Genomic DNA, 11361 nt, shown 5'->3' on the forward strand with positions numbered 1-11361 from the left:
CTTCAATCGGGCGTGGGATAGAAAGATTCAGACACTCTCTAGGCCTCCCTCCCTCCCTCCCTCCATCTCTCTCCTGCCCTGTTCAGTAAATTTGATGGCCAGTCCAGGACACAGCCTCTGTATCTCTGTAAGGTCACAGATGCCTATCCTCCTCCAGTTGTGTTCCTCTTGCCAGGGTTGTGTTGAGTTGTGGAAGCTCCCATTCCCTGTCCGACTCCCCAGTTTACCTGTTAGGAAAAAATAACCTGCAAGAGCGGGCGAGGATAGGCCTCCTGAAACACTGTGACGATCTGCGGCGCCCGGTTGACGCTTGTTTGGCGTTCTGGCTTGGATGTGCAGCACTGTTGGAGCGGAAGGGGGGTGGTTCACGCTGGATTTCAAATATCCTCAAATCCAAAAAAAAAAAAAAAACATGTGTCAACGCAGACTCCCTGGTTTGAGTGTAATGTTAAAACAACAGTGCTTGGATCCCAGTCTGAAAGCGACAGTGTTTACCCACGCCCCCTGCTGGTCAAATAAATCAACATCAACTGGCTGTATATACAAACATACATACACATACATGCATGCATGCATACAAACATACATGCATACACACACAAAGATACATGCATATAAACATACATACACACACAAAGATACATGCATACAAACATACATGCACACACAAAGATACATGCATACAAACACACACACACGCATGCATACAAACATACATACACACATACATTACCCTCAGTAAAGGAAATCCCTTTTCTTTTTGCCTTGCATTCAGTAGAATATTTGCACTTTTTACAGAAGTATTTGAATGTCATTGTTTTTTTTAAATCCTTTTGATTTTTTTTTTTATCATTTCTCTTGTAGTTCATGTAGCTCAGTATTCTCCGCAGTGTCGATATGTACAGAATCTACATAACGTTGCTAAATACAGAAAAGGGGGGTGGTGTGGGGGGTTTGATTTATTTGGGTTGTTTTGTATTACTTTTTTTTTTTGGAGCTGTATAATATAAAGAAGTTAAAGCGAGAGAAATAATGACCTTTTTTTTCGTCCTTACTTTTGGGCTCAGAAAGAGGATAGAAATCAGAGTGGATGCTGCATCACCTAACCCTGTAACACTGCCCTGTACCAGATCAAGGCCCAAACTGTTTTCACAGCCACCGACCAGCGAAGATTTTAAAACAAAAAAATAAAAACAAAAAAAAGGTTTTGTCAGCTTGATCTAGACCCTGTCTGTACGGCTTCGTTCCAGGAGTGTGGCGTTTGGCTTTTGAAATTGAAATAATCGGATTTGCTTAATCAGCAGTCTAACTCCTACAACTCAGTAAAGGCAATAGTATTGGTTTCAAACTGAGCTCTCAATTACTGAACTAGACCCTTTATTGAACTGACAATTTGCTAAATTATATCTTTTAAATTGTTTTCAGCTCTTTTAAACAGTTGCAGAGTTCAAGTTACTTACATTAAAGTACTTCGAATTGCAAACTGTTTAAGAGCTGAAAAACTTTTTTTTTTTTTTTTTTTTAAAGGTCTAATTAAGTAAATTGTTAATTCAATAAAGGGTCTAGTTCAGTAATTGAGAGCTCTGTTCGCATGGAAACCAGCAGGCACAGCAGAGGGGTTCCCCAGGACCAAGGTTTGGGAAGCCCAGATCTACACAAAATACCAGTCAGTGGTAATAATAGTCTTGTGTCATGAAAAACCATTGGTGGTTAATAATGTGCATATTTGAAATGGCGAGGAGAGCGTCACTTTCTGTTTCACTGGCGGCTTTATGTTTTAACAAATAACACTCAAAAACTTGTTTCAGGGAATTTCTAGAGTACTTGCACACACACACCCCCTTTGTAAAAAAAATAAATAAATAAAGAAGGACTAACCTAATAACTCTCATTTCGGTTCCCAAAATCCCGCGGTGATCGAAGCTGAACTAGCCCTTGATAAAAGAAGAAGTGAATACTACAGATAAAACAGAGGCCACAAGATGAGTTTGAGAGATTACCACCCGCAGGGCCCACATGACAGGAGCCTCACAGAGACGGGCGTGTTTGAAGTTAAAACAAGGCTGTTGGTTGGAGTGGGTGGGGATAAATCGAGAGCTGAACCTTTTTAAACACTTCACTAGCTGCTGTTTTTAAGTGCTTGTTTACAGCTGCTTTTAATATACTGGTACCCTTCCAATATTTCCCTGGCAGCAAAATCTGTTATGAAATACATATAATATATTTAAAAAAATGTTGGCAATAATCAGCTTGCAGAATTTTGTGGACTGAGCACAAGCAATATATATATATATATATATATTAAATATATATATATATATATATATATATATATATATATACACACAAATTGCTGTATTTTAAAAATGTTAAAGTATGTAAATTGTAGCAATATTGCAAAGGGTTAGACTTTTAAGAAGTGGTACTCGCTTACATTAGACATACACAACTTTCACTCCTCTTAAAACCAACAGTAGAGTGAACTCATTCAGCTTCATAGTGTCGAATGAAACCTGCTGGATATGAGGTTTTCTTGTTAACATATTGAATCACGCACCGCCTCTTTGTAGTTTTCCAGATAATGGAAGAAAACATGACATTTCGAAATCTAACATAAAATACTACTGTACTGCTGTTGTGGATATCCGGCCACAGCTGTATATAAATCTTATGTAGGGACAGCAATGAAATTAATCTACATGACGCTGCTTTTTATTAGCCTCAGCGCATTGGCTGCAAGTTATCAAAACTATAGGGTCTTCTTACAAGTTTCAAAGCAACTTGGCTGGACTCCAGAGGACTTAAACCAGCCTTGTTGACGTCAGGCTGGTTTAGCAGTACAGTCTGTTCAGTACAAGCCCTTGCTTCTGTTGTTCCTGTTCATGGCTGGCTGTTTGTTTGTTTGTTTGTTTGTTTGTTTGTTTTGTACAGCTGGTTACTTTTTATCACAGGCAGTGACTATCTGACAGGCCGCGACGACAGACACGCAGCCAGTGTTACTGATGTGGCAACAAACTTTTTTTTTCATGTTTGCCAGCTAACCATCCAGTTTTTTAATTAGTATGGGCAGGCTTGCGGGCCCAGAGGTTACAGAAAGGGGTCTTGATACCAGGAGGTTCAAATCCCGGCTCAGCCACTGACTCTGTGTGTGTGCGTGGGTGAGCGTGCGTGCGTGTGACCCTGAGCAAGTCACTTCACCTCCTTGTGCTCCGTCCTTCGCATGAGACATAAAACAAAGGGGCTCCTATTGGAAGTGACTCTGCAGCAGCAGCAGCAGTTGATGATGCTGCAGAGTTCACCCCCCCCCCCCCCCCCCCAGTCGCTGTGGATAAAACCGTCTGCTGAACGACCAAATAATAATAATACTGTGATGCAGCATTCAGTTTGTGTGCATTTCTGTAGTTGCCCGATCTCACTGACCAAGGCACTGTACTGCCCGCAGACCGGGGCGGGGCAGAGGGGGTGGGTGTCTAGTTCAATTATCTAAACCATAGCGGGGTGGGTAATAAAACACTGTCTGGGGAGATCAATGTAGAGATCAAAGGGTGACCCCCCCCCCCCCCCTTAAAATCAGCATTTACCAAAAAAATAAATGGTGATCGGACACATTTTCTTCTGAGCCCAAAGTTATAATGATCAGCTGCTGAAGCCAAGACTTATCGGAGGTGCAACGCCATGACCATTGCTCCGAAGGCTGCTAAGCTTTCTGTTTTTGCACCGTGCATTTAATTCATTTTCCAGAACGCCTTTTTAAAAAAAAAAAAAAAAAAAAAAACCTCTGTGTTTGAAAATTATCTCCGGGCGAATCATAATCAGCTAGTCACACACACACACACACGCACACACCTGATCCACGCAAACACCATAAAGAGATCAGAGGCAAAGCCTGGACTGTCCCAACGAAGTTCTGAGCTTCCATCGTGGTAGCAACAACACTCTTTTTCGATACAGATTTTTTTTTTTTTTTATGTGTGTTTTTTGTATCGCATGGGGAAAAAATAAAAGTGCCACTTTTTTTCAATTCTTAAGCTTTGATATTTTAAGTCTGATAGCACCGTATCTATCTGCCGGACCGCCCCATTATGTGGACAGATAACCCTTGGAAACCTGTGTGACCTCCTGAACGCACCAGTATAACCCCCAGGACACAGGAAGGTCCCGTCGCAATGTTAATGAATAGAATTACGAATCAGCAATATATTCTCCACGAGCAATGGATGGCGGAAGTCCCTCTGAAGGTCTTGGCTTAGAGCACAGCTCCTTTTTGGTTGGTGCTTCTTGTTTGAAGCTCTTCAGAGACTGTATGTCGACTGACCTGCTGTTTGTCATTAAGTTGTAGGTTGTAACCCATTGCCAAGAATTATGTGGTGGCCGCCTTAGAGGGCGAAAGTGGTCCAGCCTGTGTTAGAAAACCATGGTCACTCTTAAGAAAAATATATATATATATATATATATATATTATATATATATACTAGTAATTGTGATTTTACATGTATTCCTTCTTTCAGTAGTAACGTTTAAAAAAATAATAATATTCAGAAACAAATAAAAACAAAACGTTTCTTGGGTTTGAATTTAAGTATTAAACCACAATGGACTTCTTGAACCCCCCCCCCCCAGTCACACACACACACACTCCCTCCAAACACACTCCCCTCACACACACACAACCCGCACACACTCACACCCCCCCACACAGAAACCGCACACCCCATACCACTCACACCCCACCCTACACACACAACCCCCCCCCCCTCCCAAACACACACAGTTACAAAGGACGCTAGCAGGAAGGGATGTGGGCAGTTCAGGTCTTGAGAAGGAGCCATTTTGTAAGGTTGCTCTTCCTGTGCTGCTGCTGCTGCTGCGTTCTCTCGCTGTGCTTTCTTGTGGGGACTCTGAGGTGAGGCAGCTGGCTGCATACTGAGAAAATCCGCTTCCTCATTTTTATCTTTAGAAAATGAATTATATTAAGTGAAAGGCAGAAGTGCTTCTAAATTTAGAGACCACGTGCTCTCAGTTTGTCACGCTGAGAGAACTTCTCAGTTTGCGATCAACTGCTCCACCAGTACATGTCTGCAGGAAGTGGTAAAGGAGACCGTTTCCTGTCTTAACAGGATCATTCTCTTTATGAACATTTAAAAATAAAAAAAGATGTTTCTACCAGTAGTATTGTTACTGGCGCTGAGGCTGCTGCCAGTATTCACACAAAACACTTCATATAACCCTCCCGTCCCAAAATCAACAAATCTGTCTTTCATACAGAGTATGGGATATGGAATCGCTTCAAACTCAGAAAGCTTTTAAAATTGCTATTCCTCAAACCTATTTTTAAATGACAAGCTGAGAGTCCTTTATAAACTATATTATTATTATTATTATTATTATTATTATTATTATTATTATTATAGTTGTCTACAAAAAAATACAGATCAAGAATTACAGTACAATTCAGATCAAGATACAAAATACAATGACTTCAGTTCTAATAATAGCAAATACAAAACCCAGCAGCTCCAGAGCGGATCACAGTGTTGATAGTTACATCCGGGTAAGATAAGAGTGCAGGTGAAATAGGCCTACAAAATACATAAGAACATAAGAAAGTTTACAAACGAGAGGAGGCCCCATTCGGCCCATCTTGCTCGTTTGGTTGTTAGTAGCTTATTGATCCCAGAATCTCATCAAGCAGCTTCTTGAAGGCTCCCAGGGTGTCAGCTTCAACAACATTACTGGGGAGTTGGTTCCAGACCCTCACAATTCTCTGTGTAAAAAAGTACCTCCTATTTTCTGTTCTGAATGCCCCTTTATCTAATCTCCATTTGTGACCCCTGGTCCTTGTTTCTTTTTTCAGGTCAAAAAAGGTCAAAAAATACTACAGATTGGGATTAAATACAGTGACATAGGGGGCAGATAAATGCAAATTACAGTTCATTAAAGGCAGAGTGCTGTACTTTCCAGAAGGGGAGAGTTGAGTTGAACAGAACAGAAAATAGGAGGCACTTTTTTTTACACAGAGAACTGTGAGGGTCTGGAACCAACTCCCCAGTAATGTTGTTGAAGCTGACACCCTGGGATCCTTCAAGAAGCTGCTTGATGAGATTCTGGGATCAATAAGCTACTAACAACCAAACGAGCAAGATGGGCCGAATGGGGCCTCCTCTCGTTTGTAAACTTTCTTATGTTCTTATATATTTTCATTCCTTTCTTTCTTTCTCTCCCTGTCTCCTTTTGTTCCTTGCTTTCTCTCCCTGTCTTCTCTCTTTCTTTCTTTCTTTCTTTCTTTCTTTCTCTCGTTCTTTAGTATTGTGCCTCGACCGCGGAATAAAAGAAGGCTTTTCTAGAATTTTTTTTTTTTTTCAAAACGTTTTATTTGAGATTGATAATTAATAGAAGCGCCCACGCAGGTAAGATTTATGGATGGAATTAATTAATTAATTAATTTTTAAAAAGCCAGTGTTTGCTCGGTTTATGATGACTGCACACAAATATCGGAATATTAAAAACAGCTCTTCCATTTCAGAGTGTCAGACCGTTTCAGACTTCATACTGATGTGTCTGTAACTGTGGTTGTGTGATAAGAATGCCCATATATTACCATATGTTTCATATTTCATATTTAAATAAACCTTCTAGAGTTTCTCTTATATTCTGATACACGAGGCACAGAAACATGAAAGGCCTCATCAAAGTTGACCACAGTACATTTATACTATAGATGCACCCCAGTCCTCCTCTCTGTGCTTTACAATGCTTTCCTATGCTTTACCAGACCTCTCTGTGCTTTACAATGCTCCCCTATGCTTTACCAGACCTCTCTGTGCTTTACAATGCTTTCCTATGCTTTACCAGACCTCTCTGTGCTTTACAATGCTCCCCTATGCTTTACCAGACCTCTCTGTGCTTTACAATGCTTTCCTATGCTTTACCAGACCTCTCTGTGCTTTACAATGCTTCCCTGTGCTTTACCAGACCTCTCTGTGCTTTACAATGCTTCCCTATGCTTTACCAGACCTCTCTGTGCTTTACAATGCTTCCCTATGCTTTACCAGACCTCTCTGTGCTTTACAATGCTTCCCTATGCTTTACCAGACCTCTCTGTGCTTTACAATGCTTCCCTATGCTTTACCAGACCTCTCTGTGCTTTACAATGCTTCCCTATGCTTTACCAGACCTCTCTGTGCTTTACAATGCTTCCCTATGCTTTACCAGACCTCTCTGTGCTTTACAATGCTTCCCTATGCTTTACCAGACCTCTCTGTGCTTTACAATGCTTCCCTATGCTTTACCAGACCTCTCTGTGCTTTACAATGCTTCCCTATGCTTTACCAGACCTCTCTGTGCTTTACAATGCTTCCCTATGCTTTACCAGACCTCTCTGTGCTTTACAATGCTTCCCTATGCTTTACCAGACCTCTCTGTGCTTTACAATGCTTCCCTGTGCTTTACCAGACCTCTCTGTGCTTTACAATGCTTCCCTATGCTTTACCAGACCTCTCTGTGCTTTACAATGCTTCCCTATGCTTTTCCACACCTCTCTGTGCTTTACAATGCTTCCCTATGCTTTACCACACCTCTCTGTGCTTTACAATGCTTCCCTATGCTTTACCAGACCTCTCTGTGCTTTACAATGCTTCCCTGTGCTTTACCATACCTCTCTGTGCTTTACAATGCTTCCCTATGCTTTACCAGACCTCTCTGTGCTTTACAATGCTTCCCTATGCTTTACCACACCTCTCTGTGCTTTACAATGCTTCCCTATGCTTTACCACACCTCTCTGTGCTTTACATTGCTTTACCATGCTTTCACTTTGCTTTATTACAGGTTGGGACATTTTTTTATAAGGGACTGTAGTAGACAAACACCAATGAGACCTAGATGAAAAATGTCATATCATGTTAGCCAAAGGGTAAAAGGGAACCCATTGCGTAATAGACGTGGACCGGGTCTAAAGAGATGCTTCAGCAATGGAACACGGCCAGCGGTGACACACGCCTCACGCTTTACAACGACGTGATTAAGAGGGAATTTCCCGAACCAATTAAACGCTCAAAAATTCCAGCCCGGCAACTGTGGGAGGAGGAAGTGGCGAGGGAAGATCTGCAGAGCAATAAGGAAACTGAAATTCAGTGACGCCGGACTACGAAAACACCTCGCTCACTTCTCTCGCTGTGTTTGAGTCTGAACTAAAAAAAAAACAAACTGTACAGCTGTAGCCAAACGTTTGGCATCACCTAGAATGATTGAAACGTAGTTAAAAAAACATAGGTCCATTGCATTGCTATTGTCTGCTAATATACTCGTGCTTGGGTTTCTTCCTTGGAATAATACACAGCGGTTATAATGGGGAACTGTAGGGAAAGACAATGTCCGCAAATTTTTTGGCATGTTTTGTTTCCCCGTCTCATTTTTCTGTCAGCCGTTTTTCTTTTCTCTCGTCTTGCGGACGGAGATCGAGGCGATACAAGAGTGTTTTTGGCAGGCGGGTCGAAATTCATGCTGCATGACTCAGAGCAAAAACAATAGCGCTATTCTCCCTTGTGCGCTCTCTCTCTCTCTCTCTCTCTCTCTCTCTCTCTCTCTCTCTCTCTCTCTCTCTCTCTCTCTCTCTCTCTCTCAATTCAAATTGGCTTTATTGGCATGACAATAAAAATAATTGTGTTGCCAAAGCACATACATGGCATAACCAACTCAAATATACAGACAAAGAATTTTTCTTAATACTAACAGTATCCCTCCTCCTTCTATATTAATACAGTAAACAGAATCCCTCCCTTCCCCTCTATATCAAACAGTACCCCCTTCCCCCCTCTATATTAAACAGAATCCCCCCTCCCATAATTTTACAATACCCCCTCCCTCCCTCCCTCCCTCTTTCTATATTAAACAGAATCCCTCTCTCTCTCTCTCTCTCTTTTCCCTCTCTAGTGTGACGTGTTCACGGTCTGTCCCTCAGGCTATGACAGGTCTCCACGTATTGACCAGCCAGTCTGGCTGTGTGTTTGTCTTCCCCCAGCAGGATTGACAGCTTCTGGGTATCACACATTTTTGGGAATTCTGGGACTAAATCACAGAATTTGGGGAAGAAAATGTCCCTTATGTTTTTATATTTTTCACAGTGTGTCAGGAAGTGAATCTCTGTCTCAACCTCTCCTGTCTCACAGTGACCACAGTGCCTGTTCTCCCTGGCCAGCCAGGTTTGCCTCTGTCGGCCTTTTTCAATGGCCAGGTTGTGGTCACTGAGCCGGTATTTGGTCAGGATCTGCCTCTGCTTTGTGTTTCTGACAGTTACCAGGTATTCTGCCAGGGTGTAATTTCTATTTAGGGTCCGATAGCACTCTAGTTTGTTTTGTGTTTTAGTATTTGTATCCCAATTATTATTATTATTATTATTATTATTATTATTATTATTAACTATAATAATAATAAAAAATACAGCATTTTTAAACATTATGAACATATTTAAATACACATCGTTTTTTTTTTTTTTTTTTTTTAAATCTTCCACTTTGTGATCTCCTCAGATCTCTTGGTTGATCTGCGCAGCTCTGAGTGGAGCAGTGTTAGAGTCCAATGAAAGCTGCTGAATAATGTTCCCTTGTTAACATATTGAATTCCACCCCCTCTATATAGAATGAACTCCCTCAGCTTCATAGAGTCCAATGAAAGCTGCTGAATAATGTTCCCTTGTTAACATATTGAATCACACACCCTCTATATAGAATGAACTCCCTCAGCTTCATAGAGTCCAATGAAAGCTGCTGAATAATGTTCCCTTGTTAACATATTGAATTCCACACCCTCTATATAGAATGAACTCCCTCAGCTTCATAGAGTCCAATGAAAGCTGCTGAATAATGTTCCCTTGTTAACATATTGAATTCCACACCCTCTATATAGAATGAACTCACTCAGCTTCATAGAGTCCAATGAAAGCTGCTGAATAATGTTCCCTTGTTAACATATTGAATTCCACACCCTTTATATAGAATGAACTCCCTCAGCTTCATAGAGTCCAATGAAAGCTGCTGAATAATGTTCCCTTGTTAACATATTGAATCACACACCCTCTATATAGAATGAACTCACTCAGCTTCATAGAGTCCAATGAAAGCTGCTGAATAATGTTCCCTTGTTAACATATTGAATCACACACCCTCTATATAGAATGAACTCACTCAGCTTCATAGAGTCCAATGAAAGCTGCTGAATAATGTTCCCTTGTTAACATATTGAATTCCACCCCCTCTATATAGAATGAACTCCCTCAGCTTCATAGAGTCCAATGAAAGCTGCTGAATAATGTTCCCTTGTTAACATATTGAATTCCACACCCTCTATATAGAATGAACTCCCTCAGCTTCATAGAGTCCAATGAAAGCTGCTGAATAATGTTCCCTTGTTAACATATTGAATTCCACACCCTCTATATAGAATGAACTCCCTCAGCTTCATAGAGTCCAATGAAAGCTGCTGAATAATGTTCCCTTGTTAACATATTGAATTCCACACCCTCTATATAGAATGAACTCCCTCAGCTTCATAGAGTCCAATGAAAGCTGCTGAATAATGTTCCCTTGTTAACATATTGAATTCCACCCCCTCTATATAGAATGAACTCCCTCAGCTTCATAGAGTCCAATGAAAGCTGCTGAATAATGTTCCCTTGTTAACATATTGAATCACACACCCTCTATATAGAATGAACTCCCTCAGCTTCATAGAGTCCAATGAAAGCTGCTGAATAATGTTCCCTTGTTAACATATTGAATTACACACCCTCTATACAGAATGAACTCCCTCAGCTTCATAGAGTCCAATGAAAGCTGCTGAATAATGTTCCCTTGTTAACATATTGAATTACACACCGCTTTGGAGTTTTCACATATACTTAACAAAAAACTTACAAGAATTTAAAAATGTGACATTTCAAAAATCTAACATGAAATACTACTGTACTACTATTATGGCTTCCGGTAGACTTATTTTCTAAATAACAAATTATGTTTTATATAGTTTTTTTTTTTTTTTTTTTATGTCTCAATCCTAAAGCTCTAGGTGATGCTAAACTTTTTTTTACATAGATGAGCGGTCCTTTCACATTTAACAGGTACGAGAATGGTGTTGCGGGACAGGGTTAGGGTTAGGTTCACCGGTCTCAAAATGGAAATTAAAAAAAAAGTATTTATGGTAAACTAGGGCAGGTGACCACATAAAAAGAAAAAGCGACCCAGTTTTTTTTTTCCCCCCTATAGGTAATTAATTCTTGAGCTGACGAAATTGTTGCTGGGGTTTCTCTTAAAGGTCAATTTTAAGAAAACCGTTATAAAACTTACAGCCCAAAACGTTTAATAGCACAT

This window comes from Acipenser ruthenus, chromosome 56, assembly GCF_902713425.1.
Source record: "Acipenser ruthenus chromosome 56, fAciRut3.2 maternal haplotype, whole genome shotgun sequence".
NCBI lineage: Eukaryota > Metazoa > Chordata > Actinopteri > Acipenseriformes > Acipenseridae > Acipenser > Acipenser ruthenus.